General features: G+C 49.4%; 1 pseudogene; it reads right to left on the bottom strand.

Annotated features, from left to right (window-relative positions):
- The window catches only part of LOC148136361 (putative G protein-coupled receptor 139), an 86,603-nt pseudogene that overhangs the window by 22,473 nt on the left and 43,327 nt on the right, over positions 1 to 20,803 (bottom strand).

Below are 20,803 nucleotides of genomic sequence, written 5' to 3'. Positions count from 1 at the left end.
GATTGGCTGCAGAACATTCTAAAAGGGGAGGTTGAACAGCCAGTTGTCTTGGTGCATCTATGTACCAACGACATAAGTAGAAAGCGAGATGAGGTCCTGAAAGAAGAATTCAGGGAGCTCGGAGAGAAGTTAAAAAGAAGGTCCTCAAAGGTAGTGATCTCGGGATTACTAGCAGTGCCACGTGCAAGCCAGCTTAGAAATAAAAAAAAGGCAGGATGAACATGTGGCTTGAAAGATGGTTTAGGAGGGAGGGGTCAGATGTTTTGGACATTGGGACCGGTACTGGGGAAGGTGGGACTATTACAAAAGGGACGGTCCACATCTGAACCAGACCAAAACCAATGTCCATGGGGGAGTTTTTGCTACTGCTTTTGGGGAGTTTTTAAACAAATGTGGCAGGGGGCTGGGACCCAGAAGAGACAACACGTAGGCAGTGAGGTGGAGACTGGAGACTGTTAGAATTATGAAGATAGCATTCATAAAGGGAAGTGTAGGCTGAGAGCAGATGAGCGCAAAAACATAGTGGCCTGAAATGCACCTACTTTAACGCAAGGAGTATGGTGTGTAAGGCAGATGAACTTATGGCTTGGATTGGCGCCTGAGTGTATGATGTTATTGCAATCACAGAGACTTGGCTGAAGGAAGAGCGTGGCGATTGGCAATTAAATGTTTCAAGATATACAATAGAACAATAGAACAATACAGCACAGAACAGGCCCTTCGGCCCACGATGTTGTGCCGAACTTCTAACCTAGATTAAGTACCCATCCATGTACCTATCCAAATGCCGCTTAAAGGTCGCCAATGATTCCGACTCTACCACTCCCACGGGCAGCGCATTCCATGCCCCCACCACTCTCTGGGTAAAGAACCCACCCCTGACATCTCCCCTATACCTTCCACCCTTCACCTTAAATTTATGTCCCCTTGTAACACTCTGTTGTACCCGGGGAAAAAGTTTCTGACTGTCTACTCTATCTATTCCTCTGATCATCTTATAAACCTCTATCAAGTCACCCCTCATCCTTCGCCGTTCCAACGAGAAAAGGCCGAGAACTCTCAACCTATCCTCGTACGACTTCCTCTCCATTCCAGGCAACATCCTGGTAAATCTTCTCTGCACCCTCTCCAAAGCTTCCACATCTTTCCTAAAGTGAGGCGACCAGAACTGCACACAGTACTCCAACTGTGGCCTAACCAAAGTCCTGTATAGCTGCAACATCACTTCACGACTCTTGAATTCAATCCCTCTGCTAATGAACGATAATACTCCATAGGCCTTCTTACAAACTCTATCCACCTGAGTGGCAACCTTCAAAGATCTATGTACATAGACCCCAAGATCCCTCTGTTCCTCCACCTGACTAAGAACCCTACCATTAACCCTGTATTCCACATTCTTATTTGTTCTTCCAAAATGGACAACCTCACACTTGGCAGGGTTGAACTCCATCTGCCACTCCTCAGCCCAGCTCTGCATCATATCTAAGTCCCTCTGCAGCCGACAACAGCCCTCCTCACTGTCCACAACTCCACCTATCTTCGTATCATCTGCAAATTTACTGACCCACCCTTAGACTCCCTCATCTAAGTCATTAATAAAAATTACAAACAGCAGAGGACCCAGAACTGATCCCTGCGGAACTCCACTTGTAACTGGGCTCCAGGCTGAATATTTACCATCTACCACCACTCTCTGCCTTCGACCGGTTAGCCAGTTTTCTATCCAATTGGCCAAATTTCCCTCTATCCCATGCCTCCTGACTTTCCGCATAAGCCTACCATGGGGAACCTTATCAAATGCCTTACTAAAATCCATGTACACTACATCCACTGCTCTTCCCTCATCCACATGCTTGGTCACCTCCTCGAAGAATTCAATAAGACTTGTAAGGCAAGACCTACCCTTCACAAATCCGTGCTGGCTGTCCCTAATCAAGCAGTGTCTTTCCAGATACTCATAAATCCTATCCCTCAGTACCCTTTCCATTACTTTGCCTACCACAGAAGTAAGACTAACAGGCCTGTAATTCCCGGGGTTATCCCTATTCCCTTTTTTGAACAGGGGCACAACATTCGCTACTCTCCAGTCCCCTGGTACCACCCCCGTTGCCAGTGAAGACGAGAAGATCATTGCCAACGGTACTGCAATTTCCTCTCTTGCTTCCCACATAATCCTAGGATATATCCCGTCAGGCCCGGGGGACTTGTCTATCCTCAAGTTGTTCAAAATGTCCAACACATCTTCCTTCCTAACAGGTATCTCTTCTAGCTTACCAGTCCATTTCACACTCTCCTCTTCTACAATACGGTCCCTCTCGTAGAAGCTACAGACAGGATAGGGAGGGACTTAAAAGAGGTTGTGGAGTTGCATTGCCTGTCAAGGGACTATATCACGGCTGTGCTAAAGGAGCACACTATGGAGGTCTTGGTTAGTGAAGCATTGTCGGTAGAGCTGAGAAATAAGAAGGGTGCAGTACACTGTTGGGTTTGTCTTACAGATCTCCCAACAGTGAACGTGTGTTAGAAGAACAAATAGGTAAATAGATTATGAAAAGATGCAATAGGGTAGTGGTGATGGGAGATTTTAATTTTCCCAACATTGACAGGAATACGCTTAACGTCAGAAGTGTGGATGGGATAGAATTTGTAAGAAGCGTCTAGGAGAATTTTCTAGAGCAGTATGTCAATAGTCCAATGAGGGAAAGGACCATATTGGACCTGGTACTGGGGAACGAGCCAGGACATGTTGTAGAAATTGCAGTGTGAGATTTTTTGGGAACAGTGACCACAATTCTGTAAGCTTCAGAATACTCGTAGATAAAGATGAGAATGGTCTTAACAGAAGATTACTAAACTGGGCCAAGGCTAATTATATCAAAATTAGGCAGAGCTCGAAAATGTGGATTGGACACAACTATGTGAAGGGAAGTCCAAATTTGAGATATGGGAGGCTTCCAAAGATAGGTTAAAGATAGTGCAGGATAGGCATGTCCCGTTGAAGGCAAAGGATAGGAAGGGCAAGATTCATGAACCGTGGATGACAGGAGAAATTGTACGACGAGCCATGAGGAAAAGAGAAGCATACATAAGGTCTATGCAGCTAACAACAGAACGGGCCCTGGCAAACAAGGAGCGACACGGTGGCGCAGTGGATAGGACTTCTGTCTTACAGCACCAGGATTCCAAGTTCGGTTCTAGCCTTGGGCAACTGTCTGTGTAGAGTTGGTGCATTCTCCCCGTGCCTGCCTGGGTTTCCTCAGGGTGCTCCGGTTTCCTCTCGCGGTCTAAAGATGTGCGGGTTAGATGAATTGGTCATGCTAAATTTCCCATAGTGTTAGGTGCATCAGTCAGAGGGAAATGCGTCTGGGTGGGTTACTCGTCAGAGGGTCGGTGTGAACTTGTTGTTTCCGCGCTGCAGGGCATCAAATCTCAAGAATATCGGAAGTGTAGGGCCAGTCTTAAACGAGGAATCAAGCGGGCTAAAACGGGTCATGAAATACCTTTAGCGAGCAGAATTAAGGAGAATCCTAAAGCATTTTATTCTTGTTTAAGAAGCAAGCGAGTAGGTAGTGAAAGGATTGGTCCACTAAAGGATAACGAAGGAAGGCTGTGTCGAACCTGACAGAATGGGTGAGATTCTGAATGATTACTTTGCATCAGTGTTCACCGAGGAGAGGGACATGATGAATCTTGAGATTAGAGATAGAAGATTGATTAGTCTGGATCCCGTTAACACAAGTATGGAAGGTGTGTTGGGTAGGCTAGAGGTTATTAAGGTGGACAAAACCCCGGGACCGGATGGGGTCTATCCCAGGTTGCTGAGGGACGTGAGAGAGGAAATAGCTGGGGTCCAGTCAGATATCTTTGTGGCATCCTTAAATACAGATGAGATGCCAGAAGACTGGAGTGTAGCTCATGTTGTCCCCCTGTACAAGAATGGCAGTAGGGATACTCCGGGTAACCACAGACCAGTGAGCCTGATGTCAGTAGTGGGAAAGTTGCTGAAGAAGATACTGAGGGATAGGATCTATTTATATTTTGAAAAAAATGGGCTTATCAGTGATAGACAACATGGATTTGTGCGGGGGAGATCGTGCCTTATCAATGTAATACAGTTTTTCGGGGAAGTGACCAAGTTGATAGTTGAAGGACGGGCTGTTGATGTCATATACATGAAATTTAGTAAGGCATTTGATAAGTTTCTTCATGGTAGACTAATGGAGAAAGTGAAGACATATAGAGTGCAAGGTGTTCTTGCTAGGTAGATAAAGAACTGGTTGAGCAACAGGAGACAGAAAGTGGTAGTTGAAGAGAGTTTCTTGAAATGGAGAAAGGTGACCAGTGGTGTTCCACAGGGATCAGTATTGGTGCTGCTATTGTTTGTAATATACATAAATAATCTGGGAGAGGGCACTGTTGAAATGATCAGCAATTTTGCAAATGACACGAAGATTGGTGGAGTGGGAGAAAGCATAAGGGACTGTCAGAGAATACAGGGGGATATAGATAGACTGGAGAGCTGGGTGGAAAAGTGGCAGATGGTTTTCAATCCAGACAAATGTGAGGTGATACATTGAGGCAAGACTAATTCTAAAGCGAATTATACAATGAACGGAAAAGCCTTGGGAAAAGTTGATGGGCGGTGAGATCTGGGAGTGCAGGTCCATTGTACCCTGAAGGTGGCTGCACAGGTGAACAGAGTGGTCAAGAAGGCATATAGTATGCTTGTCTTCATTGGACGGTGTAGACAATAGATAATAGACAATAGCTGCAGGAGTAGGCCATTCAGCCCTTCAAGCCTGCACCGCCATTAAATATAATCATGGCTGATCATTCCGAATCAGTATCCGGTCCCTGCCTTATCTCCATAACCCTTGATTCCACTATCTTTGAGAGCTCTATCCAACTCTTTCTGAAATGAATCCAGAGAGTGGGCCTCCACTGCCCTCTGGGGCAGAGCATTCCTCACAGCCACCACTCTCTGGGAGAAGAAGTTTCTCCTGAGCTCTGTCCTAAATGGTCTACCCCATATTTTTAAGCTGTGTCCTCTGGTTCGGCACTCACCCATCAGTGGAAAAATGTTTCCTACTGCCAGAGTGTCCAATCCTTTCATAATCTTATACGTCTCAATCAGATCCCCTCTCAGTCTTCTAAACTCAAGGGTATACAAGCCCAGTCGCTTCAGTCTTTCAGTGTAAGGTAATCCTGCCATTCCAGGAATTGACCTCGTGAATCTACGCTGCATTCCCTCAATAGCCATAATGTCTTTTCTCAAATTTGGAGACCAGAACTGCACACAGTACTCCAGGTGTGGTCTCACCAGGGCCCTGTACAGCTGCAGAAGCACCTCTTTGCTTCTATATTCAATTCCTCTTGTAATGAAGGCCAGCATGCTATTAGCCTCCTTCACTACCTGCATGCTTGCCTTCATTGACTGGTGTACAAGAACACCCAGATCTCTCTGTACTGCCCCTTTATATAAATTGATTTCGTTGAGGTAGTAGTCTGCCTTCCTGTTTTTGCCACCAATGTGGATAACCATACATTTATCCACATTAAACTGCATCTGCCATGCATCTGCCCACTCACTTAACTTGTCCAGGTCACCCTGTAATCTCCTAACATCCTCATCAGATTTCACCCTGACACCCAGCTTTGTATCATCAGCAAATTTGCTAATGTTATTGCTGATACCATCTTCTATATCATTAACATATATTGTAAAAAGCTGCAGTCCCAACACGGATCCCTGCGGTACCCTCCTGGTCATTGCCTGCCATTCCGAAAAGGAGCCGTTTATCACCTCCCTTTGTTTCCTATTAGCCAAGCAATTTTCAATCCAATCTAGTACTTCACCCCCAATACCATGCGCTCTGACAGTGACATGGTATGGGCTGGTGTTGAATGCGAGTGTTCCTCTGAGAGTGGCATGGTATGGGCTGGCGTAGCCCAGAGTGTCTCTCATTGACAGTGACATGGTGTGGCATGGTGTAAACCATAGTGAGCCCCTGACAGTGACATGGTGTGGGCTGGTGTAACCCGGGCGTCCCTCTGACAATGCTATGGTGTGGGCTGGTGTAAATCAGGCTGTTCCTCTGACAGTGACATGGTGTGGGCTGGTGAAAATAGGAGTGTCCCCCTGACAGTGTCATGGTGTGTGATGGTGCAACCCGGAGGGACCCCTGTCAGTGACATGGTGTGGGCTTGGTTAGCCTGGAGTGTCCCTCTGAAAAAGGCATGGTGTGGGCTGGTGTAAACCAGGGTGTCGCTTTAACAGTGACACAGTGTGGGCTGGTGCAGCCAGGGTTGTCACTCTGATATTGACATGGTGTGGCATGGTGTAGCCCGGAGTGACCCCTGACAGTGACATGGTGTGGGTTGGTGAATCCCATAGTGTCCCTGTGATAGTGACATGGTGTGGGCTGATGTAGCCTGCAGAGTGCCCATGGCAATGAGATGGTGTGAGCTGGTGGGTTCTGGAGAGTGTCCCTGAAAATGACATGGTGTGGGCTGGTGCAGCCCAGAGTGTCGCTCTGACAGTGACATGGTATGGGCTGGTGTAACCCGGAGTGTCCCTCTGACAATGGTATGGTGTGGGCTGGTGTAAACCAGGCTGTTCCTCTGACATTGACATGGTGTGTGCTGGTGAAAACAGGAGTGTCCCCCTGACAGTGTCATGCTGTGTGCTGGTGCAGCCTGGAGGGACCCCTGTCAGTGACATGGTGTGCGCTGGGTTAGCCTGGAGTGTCCCTCTGACATTGACATGGTGTGGGCTGGTGAAAACAGGAGTGTACCCTTGACAGTGTCATGGTGTGTGCTGGTGCAGCCAGGGGTGTCCCTCTGACATTGACATGGTGTGGACTGGTGTAGTCCGGAATGACCCTTGACAGTGACATGGTGTGGGTTGGTGATTCTCGGTGTGTACCCCTGACATTGACATGGTGTGGGCTGGTATAGCGCAGAGTGTCCCCTTGACAGTGACATGGTGTGGGCTGGTGTAGCCCGGTGTGATCCACTGACAGTGACATGGTGTGGGCTGGTCTACCCGGAGCGTACCCCTGATTATGACATGATGTGGGCCTGTGTAATGCAGAGTATCCCTCTGACCGTGATATGGTGTGGGGTGGTGTAGCCCGGAGTGTCCCTCTGACAGTGAAATGGCGTGGTCAGGTGTAACCTGGAATGTCCCTCCGACATTGTCATGGTGTGGGCTGGTATAATCGGAGGTGTTCCTCTGACCCTGACATGATGTGGGCTGGTGAAAACAGGAATGTCCCCATGACAGTGGCATGGTGTGGGCTCGTGTAACCCACAGTGTCCCTCTGACAGTGACATGGTGTGGGCTGATGTAGCCCGGAGTGTCCCACTGACAGTGACATGCTGTGGGCTTATGTAGTCCGGGGTTTCCCCCTTACAATGACATGGTATGGTCTGGAGTAGCCCCAAGTGTCCCCCTGACAGTGGCACGGTCTTCTGGTGCAAACCGGAATGTCTCCCTAACAGTGATATGGTGTTGGCTGGTGCAGCACGGAGTGTCTCCCTGATGGTAACATTGTTTGGGCTGATGTAGCCCGGAGTGACCCCCTTAGAGTGACATGGTGTGGTCTAGAGTAGCCCCAAGTGTCCTCCTGACCGTGCCATGCTGTGCTGGTGTAACCCGGAGTGTCTCCCTGACAGTGACATGGTGTGGGCTGGTGAAGCACGGAGTGTCCCCTGACAGTGACATGGAGTGGGCTGGTGTATCCCGGAATGTCTCCCTTCCAGTGACATGGTATGGACTGCTGTAGCCAGGAGTATCTCCCTGAGAGTGTCATGGTGTGGGCTGGTGTATCCTGGAGTGTCTCCCTGACATTCACATGGTGTGGGCTGGTGTAGCCCGGAGTGTCCCCCTGAGAGTGACATGCTGTGGGTTGGTGTAGCCCGGAATGTCCCTTGAGAGTGACATGATGGTGGCCGCTGTAGTTTGGAGTGTCCCCCTGACAGTGACGTGATGGGAGCTTGTGTAACCCGGAGTGTCCTCCTGACAGTGACGTGGGGTGCTCTGGAGTAGCTCGGACTGTCTCCCTAACAATTACATGATACAGTATGGTGTAGCCCGGAGTGTCCCCCTGAGAGTGATATGGTGTGGGCTGGTGTAGTCCGGAGTGTTTCCCTGACAGTTATATGGTGTGGGCTGCTGTAGCGCAGAGTGTCGCCCTGAGAGTGACATGGTGAGGGCTGGTGTAACCCGGAGTGCCCGCTGGCAGTGACATGTTGTGGGCTGACGTAGACTTGAGTGTCTCCCTTACAGTGACATGGTGCCGTCTGGAGTAGCCTGGAGTGTCCCCCTGATAGTGACATGGTTGTGCTGGTGCAACCTGGAATGTCTCCCTGACAGTGATATGGTGTTGGCTGGTGTACGCCAGAGTGCCCGCTAGCAGTGACATGGTGTGGGCTGGTGTAACCCGGAGTGTCCCCTGACAGTGACATGGTGTGGGCTGCTGCAGCCAGCAGTATCTCCCTGACAGTGACATCGTGTGGGCTGGTATATCCCGGAGTGTCTCCCTGACCGTGACATGGTGTGGGTTTGTGTAGCCCGGAGTATCCCCTGAGAGTGACATGGTGTGGGATGGAGTAGCCCGAAGTGTCCCCCTGACAATGACATAGTGTGGGTTGGTGTAGCCCAGAGTGTCCCCCTGATACTGACATGGGTTGCTCTGGAGTAGCTCGGAGGGTCCCTCTGACAGTAACATCTTTTGGGCTGGTGTAGCCCGTAGTGTCTCCCTGACAGTGACATGGTGTGGGCTGGTGTAACCCAGAGTGTCCTCTGACAGTGACATGATGTGAGCTGGTGTAACCCGGAGTGTCCTCCTGAGAGAAACCTGGTATGGGCTGGTGTTGTTCGGAGTATCACCCTGCGAGTGACATTTTATGGGCTAGTGTAGCCCGGAGTGTCGCCCTGAGAGTGACATGATGTAGGCTGGTGTAACCCGGAGTGTCCTGTTGACAGTGACATGATGTGAGCTGCTGGAGCCGGGAGTGTTCCCCTGACAGTGACATGATGTGAGCTGGTGTAACCCGGAGTGTCCCCTGATAGTGATATGGTGTGGGCTGGTGTAACCCGGAATGCCTCCTGACAGAAACATGGTATGGGCTGGTGTGGCTCGGAGTATCCTCCTGTGAGTGACAAGTTATGGGCTAGTGTAGCCCGGAGTGTCCCTCTAACCGTGACATGGTGTGTGTTGGTGTAACCTGGCGTACTACCCAGACAGTGACATGGTGTGAGCTGGTGTGGCCCAGAGCGTTGCACTGAGAATGACATGTTGTGGGCTGGTGTAGCGTGGAGTGTCCCCCTGACCATGGCATGGTGTGGGCTGGTGTATGCCAGAGTGTCCCGCTGACAGTGACGTGGTGTGGACTTGCGTAACCCGGAGTGTACTCCTGGCAGTGGTGTGGTGTGGACTAGTGTCAACCGGAGTGTCCCCCTGACAGTGACATGGTGTGGGCTGGTGTAAGCCGGAGCGTTCTCCTGACAGTGGCATTGTATGGGCAAGTGTAGCCCGGAGTTTCCCACTGACAGTATCATGGTATGGGCTGGTGTAGCCCAGAGTGTCGCCCTGTGAGTGACATAGCTTAGGCTGATGTAACCTGGAGTGTCCTCCTGACAGTGACATGGTGTGGACTGGTGTCACCCGGAGTGTCTTCTTCACAGTGACATGGTGTGGGCTGGTGTTGCCCGGAGTGTCCTCTTGACGGTTACATGATGTGAGCTGGTGTAGCCGGGCCTGTCCCCTGACAGTGACTTGGTGGGGGCTGATGTAGCCCGGAGTGTCGACCTGAGAGTGACATGGTGTGGGCTGGTGTAACCCGGAGTGTCCTCGTGACAGTAAACTGGTATGGGCTGGTGTTGCCCAGAGTGTCCCCCTGAGAGTGACATGTTATGGGCTGGTGTAGCCTGGAGCGTCCCCCTGACTATGACATCCTGTGATCTGGAGGAGTCCGGAGTGTCCCCCTGATGGTGAAATAGTGTGGGCTGGTATAACCCGAAGTGTCCTACTGACAGTGACATGGTGTGGCCTGGTGTAGCCTGGAGAGTCCCTCTGAGAGTGACATGGTGTGGGCTGATGTAACCCGGAGTGTACACCTGGCAGTGACATGATGTGAGCGGGTGTAACCCGAGTGTCCCCCTGACAGTGACAAGGTGTGGGCTGATGTAGCCCGGTGTGTAGCCCTGAGAGTGAGATGGTGTGCGCTGGTGTAACCCGGAGTGTCCTCCTGACAGAAACATGGTATAAACTTGTAGTGCTCCGAGTGTCCCCCTGACCGTGACATATTATATGCTGGTGTAGCCCGGAGTGTCCCCCTGACAGTGACATGGCGTGGACTGGTGTAGCCCAGACTGTCACTCTGTGAGTGTGGGCTTTTGTAACGCTGAGTGTCGTCCTGAGAGTGACATGGGGGATGTTAAGTAGCCCGGAGTGTCCTCCTGATAGTGAAACGATGTGGGCTGGTGTTGCCAGGTGTGTCCTCTTGACGGTTACAAGATTTAAGCTGGTGTAGTCGGGTCTGTCCCCCTGACAGTGACATGGTGTGAATTGCATAACCCGGAGTGTCCTCCTGACAGTAACATGGTATGGGCTGGTGTTGCCCTTCTTCAGGAAGGGCTTATGCCAGAAACGTCGATTCTCCTGTTCCCTGGATGCTGCCTGACCTGCTGCGCTTTTCCAGCAACACATTTTCAGCTCTGATCTCCAGCATCTGCAGACCTCACTTTCTCCTCAATGACATGGTGGGGGCTGGTGTAGCCCTGTGTGTCGCCGTGACAGTGACATGGTGTGGGCTAGTGTAGCCCGGTGTGTCCCCATGACAGAGTCATGGTTTGGGCTGGTGTCGCCCAGAGAGTCCCTTGACAGTTACATGGTGTGGTCTGGTGTAACACGGAGTGTGAGCTGGAAATGTGTTGCTGGAAAAGCGCAGCAGGTCAGGCAGCATCCAGGGAACAGGAGAATCGACGTTTCGGGCATAAGCCCTTCTTCAGGAATGGGGAAAGTTTGTCCAGCAGGCTAAAATAAAAGGTAGGGAGGAGGGACTTGGGGTAGGGGCGTCGGAAATGTGATAGGTGGAAAGAGGTCAAGGTGAGGGTGATAGGTCAGACTGGGGTGGGGGCGGAGAGGTCGGGAAGAAGATTGCAGGTTAGGAAGGCGGTGCTGAATTCGATGGATTTGACTGAGACAGGGTGGGGGGAGGGGAAATGAGGAAACTGGTGAAATCCGAGTTCATCCCTTGTGGTTGGAGGGTTCCTAGGCGGAAGATGAGGCGTTCTTCCTCCAACCGTCGTTTTGTTGTGCTCTGACGATGGAGGAGTCCAAAGACCTGCATAGCCTTGGTGGAGTGGGAGGGGGAATTGAAATGTTGAGCTACAGGGTGGTTGGGTTGGTTGGTCCGGGTGTCCCAGAGGTGTTCTCTGAAACGCTCCGCAAGTAGCCGGCCTGTCTCCCCAATATAGAGGAGGCCACATCGGGTGCAGAGGATGCAATAGATGATGTGTGTGGAGGTGCAGGTGAATCTGTGGCGGATATGGAAGCTTCCTTTGGGGCCTTGGAGGGAGGTGAGGGAGGAGGTGTGGGCGCAAGTCTTGCACCTCCTGCGGTTGCAGGGGAAGGTGCCGGGAGTGGAGGTTGGGTTGGTGGGGTGTGTGGATCTGACGAGTGAGTCACGGAGGGAGTGGTCTTTACGGAATGCTGATAGGGGAGGGGAGGGAAATATATCCTTGGTGGTGGGGTCCGTTTGGAGGTAGCGGAAATGACGGCGGATTATGCGCTGTACATGGAGGTTGGTGGGGTGGTAGGTGAGGACCAGTGGGGTTCTGTCCTGTTGGCGGTTGGAGGGGCGGGGCTCAAGCGCGGAGGAGCGGGAAGTGGAAGAGATGCGGTGGAGGGCATCGTCGACCACGTCGGGGGGGAAATTGCGGTCCTTGAAGAAGGAGACCACCTGGGTTGTGCGTTTTTGGAACTGGTCCTCCTGGGAGCAGATGCGGCGGTGTCGAAGGAATTGGGAGAATGGGATGGCGTTTTTACAGGGGGCAGGATGGGAGGAGGTGTAGTCTAGGTAGCTGTGGGAGTCGGTCGGTTTGTAGTAGATGTCCGTGTTGATTCGGTCGCCTGAGATAGAGATAGAAAGGTCGAGGAAGGGGAGGGAGGAATATGAGACTGTCCAGGTGAATTTGAGTTCGGGGTGGAAGGTGTTGGTGAAGTGGATGAACTGTTCAACCTCCTCGTGGGAGCACGAGGCGGCGCCGATACAGTCATCGATGTAGCGGAGGAAAAGGTGGGGGGTGAGGCCAGTGTAGTTGCGGAAGATGGATTGTTCCACATATCCTACGAAGAGGCAGGCATAGCTGGGGCCCATGCGGGTGCCCATGGCTACTCCTTTCGTTTGGAGGAAGTGGGAGGATTGGAAAGAGAAGTTGTTCAGAGTGAGGACCAGTTCAGTCAGTCGAAGGAGGGTGTCAGTGGAAGGGTACTGGTCGGTACGGCGGGAAAGAAAGAAGCGGAGGGCTTTGAGTCCTTCGTGATAGGGGATGGAGGTGTACAGGGACTGGATGTCCATGGTGAAAATAAGGCGTTGTGGACCGGGGAAGCGAAAATCATGGAGCAGGTGGAGGGCATGGGTGGTGTCCCGAACGTAGGTGGGGAGTTCTTGGACTAAGGGGGACAGGACGGTGTCAAGGTATGCGGAGATGAGTTCGGTGGGGCAGGAGCAGGCGGAGACAATGGGTCGGCCGGGGCAGTCAGGTTTGTGGATTTTGGGCAGGAGATAGAAGCGGGAGGTGCGGGGTTGTGGGACTATGAGGTTGGAGGCGGTGGATGGGAGATCCCCCGAGGTGATGAGGTTATGGACAGTCTGGGAGATGATGGTTAATATCGCCAACTGCCGGCACGATATTAACCGCCACCTGAACTCCCCCACCCCTCTCACCCATTCCAACCTCTCACCCTCGGAACGCGCAGCCCTCCACTCACTCCGTTGCCTGACCTGCTGCGCTTTTCCAGCAACACATTTCCAGCTCTGATCTCCAGCATCTGCAGACCTCACTTTCTCCTCAAAGGTAACACGGAGTGTGCCCCTGACAGGGACTTGGTGTGGGTTGGTGTAACCTGGAGTGTCGCCCTGACAGTGACACGGTGTGGGCTGGTGTAAACCAGTGTGTATCCCTGACAGTGACATGGTGTGGGCTGCTGTAGCCAGACGTGCCCCCCTGACAGTGACAGTTTTTGGGCTAGTGTAGCCCGGAGTGTCACCCTAACAGTGTCATGGCGTGAGCTGGTTTAACCCGGAGTGTCGTGCTGACAGTGACATGGTTTGTTATGTGTATCCCGGAGTGTCCCCCTCACAGCGACATGGTGTGGCCTGGTGTAACCCGGAGTGTTCCCCTGAGAGTGACATGGCGTGGGCTGGTGTAACCTGGATTATCGTACTGACAGTGACATGGTGTTGTAGGTATATCCCGGTGTGTCCCACTGAGAGTGACATGGTGCGAGCTGGTGTAGCCTGGTGTCCCACTAACAGTGACATTGCATGTGCTGGGGTAACCTGGAGTGTCCCCCTAACAGTGACGTGGTGTGGGCTGGTGAAAGCCGTCGTGTCCCCCTAACAGTGACATGATGCGAGCTGGTGTCGCCCGGACTGTCCCCCTGGCAGTGACATGGTGTTGGGTTGTTATAGCCTCGGATGTCCTATTGAAATTCACATAGTGTTGGCTGCTGTAGCGCCGTGTTTCCCACTGACAGTCACATGGTGTGGACTGTTGTAACCCGGAGTGTTCCCCCTAACAGTGACGTGATGCGAGCTGCTGTCGCCCGGAGAGTCCCCCTGACAGTGACCTGATGTGGGGTGGTATAACCCGGAGTGTCCCGCTGAGAGTGACATAGTGTGGGTGGTGTAACCCGGAGTGTCCCGCTGAGAGTGACATGGTGAGGGCTGGTGTAGCCCGGTGTGTCCCGCTGACAGTGAAATGGTGTGGGGTGGTATAACCCGGAGTGTCCCGCTGACAGTGACATGGTGTGGGGTGGTTTAACCCGGTGTGTCCCGCTCAGAGTGACATGGTGAGGGCTGGTGTAACCCGGTGTGTCCCGCTGAGAGTGACATGGTGTGGGGTGGTATAATCCGGTGTGTCCCGCTGAGAGTGACATGGTGTGGGGTGGTATAACCCGGTGTGTCACTCTGACAGTGACATGGTGTGGGGTGGTATAACCCGGTGTGTCACTCTGACAGTGACATGGTGTGGGGTGGTATAACCCGGAGTGTCCCGCTGAGAGTGACATGGTGTGGGGTGGTGTAACCCGGTGTGTCCCACTGAGAGTGACATGGTGTGGGGTGGTATAACCCGGAGTGTCCCGCTGACAGTGACATGGTGTGGGCTGCTGTAGCGCCGTGTTTCCCTCTGACAGTCACATGGTGTGGGCTGCTGTAGCCCCAGATGACCCACTGACAGTCACATGGTGTGGGCTGGTATAGGTCCGGTCTGTACCCTGACTATGACATGGTGTGGGCTTGTGTAGCCCGGAGTGTCCCTCTGACAGTGACATGGCATGGGCTGGTGTAGCCCGGACTGTTCCTCTGGCAGTGATTCGGTCTGGGTGGTGTCGTCCGTATATAGACTGTAGCAATGGAGAAAGAAAAAGTGAATGCATTTTTAGTTTTCTTTTTGTGTATTTTAAGTAAAGTTGAATGGCGCCTGTGCTCTGCAACTGTACATATTTTATATTGTATTTTATGTTGACCATAAATGAACAAATAAAAATAATCGCAAACAATACGACAAAGAAGCACCCACACACTGACAGGCACAGTCGTTTCTTTAAAACGGAGATAGATACATTTTTCAGTAATAAGGTGACCAATGGTCAGTAGGAGAAAGCTCGTGAATATTTCAGCGGTGATCAACTAGCACAGCAGACTTTGTGTTCCAGTGGATTAATTCTCTTCATTTTCCAATCCTCTTAATATCTTGTGTTGTCTGATATTGCCTTCCTGCGTGTTCAGTGGAGGTTGAATTTGGCATTTCTTTGAAGGAAGTTAATGGAAAGGTGGACAGGTTATAGGGGTTGTAGGTTTGATGTCTTCTCCTAATTATTGTAACCTTACGTTCCAAAAGAGTGGTGATTGGTTTGAGGTGAACAGACTTTCAGAATAAGGCATTCCCACTTCCGACTGAGATAAAGATGGCCCTTTCTGTTTATGGTTGTGCGATCCATGGTGTTCTCATTCCTAATGTGCAGTGAGGACTGGGTTACTGAAAACATTCAAGACTGGGTTCCAGATGGTTTTGATGAACAGGAAAACAGACAGGAAAGGGATAATCAGCCACACTTACATAAACGATAAGCATTCGGAATGGTGCAGCAGGCTCAAAGGGCTGAATGGCCACCGGCTGCTCCTAACTCATGTGTTCCTCTCTCACGCAACCCAGCAACGCTTTTACAGCGGAAGAGGAAGATCCCATTCAGCTAGTCAGGATCGGTACATCGAGATAGCAGAAGGGCATTCTGCCCTTCTCCAGAGCCACATAGAAATAGGTTGAAATCATTCGGCCCCTTGAGGACATTACACGGTACAGGATGAGGTCATGCAACCATTTGAGGCTACTTCACAGGAACAGGGGATCCTTCTGAAACTATCAGCAAATAGAAAGCAGTAAATAAATAGCATTTGTTTTCAGGTTGGAAAGCTGTAAATTGGTGAAGTGCCTGTGGGGTCAGTGTGAGGTCATCAAGTATTTCCAAGCTATGTCAATGCTTTTGGATGAAGGGACTCACTGGATTGACGCTCAGAACCAAGATAATTGCCAAGTGTTGGTAGAAAGTCTGCAATGTGATACAGACAGGGTACGTCAGTGTGCAAACTTTCATCAGAAACAGTATTTCGTGCGTCATGAGAAGGTTGTGACAGAAGGATAAACAACAGTAATCTACTTAACTGGAGTGTCATTGAATCATAGAGTGACCGAGCATGAGAACTGCCCACATTTGAACCATATCGCTCTAAACTCTTCCCATCTATTTACCTTTTCATTTTTTTTACATGTTGCTAGTGTATCTGCCTCACCCACTCTCTCTGGCAACCCATTCCATTCCAAAAACACTCTCTGCATGACGAGTTGACTCCTCAGGTCTTCTTAAATCTGCACCTTCTCACCTTAAACCTATGCTCTGTAGTTTTCAATGCCTCATTGCTGGGAAAATGACTATCTGCATTCATCCTATCCATGTCCCTCGTGATATTACACATCTCCAGAAGGTCACCCCCTCATTCTCCTACATTCTAAGGGATGATATCCGAACCTGGCCCACCCCTCTCTATAAATGAGGCCTATTACTCCTGACAATATCCTTGTCAAACTTCTTTGCACTCTCTTCAGGTTAACACGTTGACCAAAACTGTACACAAGTGTGGCCTCACCAATGACTTATAGAATGGTAGCATAATGTGCCAACTCCTACATTCAATGTCAAGAATGATGAAGGTCAGCATGCTAAATGCCTTCTTCACCACCCTGTCTACACGTGATGCCACTTTTAATGAAATATGGACTTGTGGTCCTGTGTGCCACAACACTCCTCAGAACCTAACCACTTACTGTCTAATTCCTATCTTTGTTTTACTTTCCAAAACGTAACACTTCACACTTTTCTGTACTGAATTGCAGTTGCCAATCTTCAGATCAGTTCCTCATCAGATGAAAATCATTCTATAATTTCTGATAATGTTCATTGCTATCAAAAATACCTTCTAATTTTGTATCATCTGTAAATGTAGTAACCTTCTTGAGAGTACTTGGAGTATGTTGTGCAGTTTTGGGCCGCATATCTCAGAACAATGTGCTGGCCTTGGAACGTGTTCAAAGGAGTTTCACGAGAATGGTCCCAGGAATGAAAAACTTAACATATGAGGAACCTGTGAAGACTCTGGATCTATACACAATGGATTTTAGAAGGATGAAGGGAGATCTAATTGAAACATACTGAATACTGAATAGTCTGGACAGAATGAATGTTGTGAAGATGTTCCCATTTGTAGGAGAGACTAGAACCGGAAAGTCAGGAGGCATGGGATAGAGGGAAATTTGGCCAATTGGATAGAAAACTGGCTAACCGGTCGAAGGCAGAGAATGGTGGTAGATGGTAAATACTCAGCCTGGAGCCCAGTTACAAGTGGAGTTCCGCAGGGATCAGTTCTGGCTCCTCTGCTGTTTGTAATTTTTATTAATGACTTAGATGAGGGAGTCGAAGGGTGGGTCAGTAAATTTGCAGATGATACGAAGATAGGTGGAGTTGTGGACAGTGAGGAGGGCTGTTGTCGGCTGCAGAGGGACTTAGATATGATGCAGAGCTGGGCTGAGGAGTGGCAGATGGAGTTCAACCCTGCCAAGTGTGAGGTTGTCCATTTTGGAAGAACAAATAAGAATGCGGAATACAGGGTTAATGGTAGGGTTCTTAGTCAGGTGGAGGAACAGAGGGATCTTGGGGTCTATGTACATAGATCTTTGAAGGTTGCCACTCAGGTGGATAGAGTTTGTAAGAAGGCCTATGGAGTATTATCGTTCATTAGCAGAGGGATTGAATTCAAGAGTCGTGAAGTGATGTTGCAGCTGTACAGGACTTTGGTTAGGCCACAGTTGGAGTACTGTGTGCAGTTCTGGTCGCCTCACTATAGGAAAGATGTGGAAGCTTTGGAGAGGGTGCAGAGAAGATTTACCAGGATGTTGCCTGGAATGGAGAGGAAGTCGTACGAGGATAGGTTGAGAGTTCTCGGCCTTTTCTCGTTGGAACGGCGAAGGATGAGGGGTGACTTGATAGAGGTTTATAAGATGATCAGAGGAATAGATAGAGTAGACAGTCAGAAACTTTTTCCCCAGGTACAACAGAGTGTTACAAGGGGACATAAATTTAAGGTGAAGGGTGGAAGGTATAGGGGAGATGTCAGTGGTGGGTTCTTTACCCAGAGAGTGGTGGGGGCATGGAATGCGCTGCCCGTGGGAGTGGTGGAGTCGGAATCATTGGCGACCTTTAAGCGGCATTTGGATAGGTACATGGATGGGTACTTAATCTAGGTTAGAAGTTCGGCACAACATCGTGGGCCGAAGGGCCTGTTCTGTGCTGTATTGTTCTATGTTCTATGTTCTAACCCGAAGGCACAGCCTTCAAGTAAAAGGAACAGCTTTTAGAATGGAGATAAAGAGAAACGTCTTCAGCCAGAAAGTGGGGAATCCATGGAATTCAATGCCACAGAAGGCTGTGGAGGCCAGGTTACTGAGTATATATAAGACTGAGATGGACAGGTTTTTGATTGTCAAGGGGGTCAAGGGTTATGGCGAGAAAGCAGAAGAATGGGGTTGAGAAACTTAACAGCCATGACTGAATCGTGGAGCAGACTCGATGGGCTGAATATTTCAATTTCTGCTCCTATGCCTTATGGTCCTCATCATACCATGTACATTCACATTCAGGTCATTTATATAAATAACAAATAACAAAGGTCTCAGCACCGACACCTTTGGCACACCATTAGCCACACCAGGCCTTCAGTCTGAGAAGTAATATTCAATCATCACCCTCTGCTTCCTACCATGGAGTCAAACTTTGGATCTAATTAGCTAGCTCTCTCTGGATCCCATGTCACCTAAACACACTGACTAACCTGCCGCATGGGACCTTGACAAAAGTCTTACTAAAGTCCGTATACAGATCATCCATTGGCCTACCTTATCTATTCTCGCGGTTACCTCATTGAAACACTTTAAAAGATTTGTCAGACATGAGTTCCCGCACACAAATCAATGCTGATTATTCCTAATCAGACCTTGAATTTCCAAATGTTGCTTCATCCTGTCTCTCATTATCCACTCCAATAACTTGCCTAACACTGATATTACACTCACTGACCAAGAGCTCCCTGGTTTGTCTTTGCTACATTTCTTAAGCAATGGAACCTCTCCAGTTTAAACATGAAGCAAAAATCTCTGCAAGGGCCTCTACAATTTCATCACTGGCCTCCCATAACATCCGAGGATGGACATGTTCTTACCCAGAGGACGTATTCACCTTATTGTGCTTTAAGGTAGCAAATACCTCCACTCTGGTAACATGTATGTGGACCAAAACATTCCCACTTGTTTCCCTTATTTCCTTAGTATGCATGACTTTCTCTTTAGTAAACATGGAGGAGAAATATTCATTAAACAATTCCCCCACATCCTGGTGATTCCACACAAGGATGACCATGCTGATCGTTAAGGGGACCAATTCTCTCCCGAGCCACGCTTCAACACTTAATGTAGTTAGAGAACCTCTTGGGTTATATTTAACCTTTTCTGAGATATCCATCGCATGCCCTTGTTCTGGGCTTCTGATTCCCATCTTAAGGATACTTCTACACTGTGTATAGTCATCTAAGGGTTGACTTGAGCACGATATCTTAAACCCAATGTATACCTTCTTGATTTTCCTTATCAGAGCCTCAATACTCCTTGCCATCCAGGGATCAGGTCCCCCCTTAACAACCGTCTTTCGAATGAAAATAATCCTAATTTATTTAAACTCTCTTCATGGCTGGCACCCTCCATACCAGGCAACATTATGGTGAACCTCCTCTCACCCTCTCCAAAGCATTCACATAGTTTGGCTAATGTGGCGACCAGACTGTATGCAGTATTCCAAATGTGGCTGAACTAAAGTCTTATACAGCTGTAACATGATCCGCCAGCTCTTATATTAAATACCCCATCCAATGAAGGAAAGCAAGCCGTATGCCTTCTTGACCACTCTGCTGATCTGGCTTGCTACCTTCAGGGAACAATGGACCTGAACACCTGGATATCTTTGTACATCAATTTTCCCCAGGACGTTTCCATTTACTGTATAGTTCGCTCTTGAATTGGATCTTGCAAAATGTGTCCCTTTCACTGTCTGCTACTCCACCACTCTTATTGTCCTACTTTGTCCTTGAGTGGGTCCACGCTTTCTCTAGTCATCCTCTTGCTCTTGATATGTGAACAAAAAGCGTTGAGGTTTTCCTTAATCCTACTCGCTAAAGATATCTCATGACCCCTTTTAGCCCTCCTGATTCCTCATTTCAGATTGGTTCTACACTCACAATATTCGTCTAAGGCTTCCTCTGTCTTCATTCGCCCAGACATTATGTGCACATCCTTTTTCCGCTTAGCTAGTCTCACAATATCACTTGCCACCCATGGTTTCCTAACCTTGCTATTTCTATCCATCATTTTCACAGGAACATATCTCTCCTGAACACTAATTAACCTCTCTACAAAATCCTCCCACATATCAAATGTGGATTTCCCTTGAAACAGCTATTCCCGAACTACGTTTCCAAGCTCCTGCCGAATTTTGATGTAGTTGGCCTTCCTCCAGTGTTACACTCTTTCTTTAGGACCACTCTCATCTTTGTCCATGACTATTGTAAAATTAATGGAATTGTGATCATTATTCCCAAAGCAATGCTCCATCTAGACCTCTAACAATAAGTGAATTCCTGTCTATGTTGGGAAAATTAAAGTCTCCTATAACCACCATCCTGTTGCTCCTACATCTTTCTGTGATCTATCTGCATATTCGTACCTCTGTCTCATGCTCGGTGTTGGGAGGCCTGTAGTCCAATCCCAGCATTGTTACCGCACTCTTTCTATTTCTGAGCTCTGCCCACATTGCCTCACTGCTCGAATCTTCCATGTTGCACTCCTTCAGCACAGCTGTGATATGTTCTTTGGCCAGTAACGCTTCTCTTCCACCCCCTTTACCTT

Source organism: Chiloscyllium plagiosum, unplaced genomic scaffold (genome assembly GCF_037043375.1).
Source record: "Chiloscyllium plagiosum isolate Xiang-an unplaced genomic scaffold, Cpla_swu_hap1 HiC_scaffold_46, whole genome shotgun sequence".
NCBI lineage: Eukaryota > Metazoa > Chordata > Chondrichthyes > Orectolobiformes > Hemiscylliidae > Chiloscyllium > Chiloscyllium plagiosum.
The sequence above is the reverse complement of the archived record's forward strand: the minus strand, read 5'-3'. Positions and strand labels throughout refer to the sequence as shown.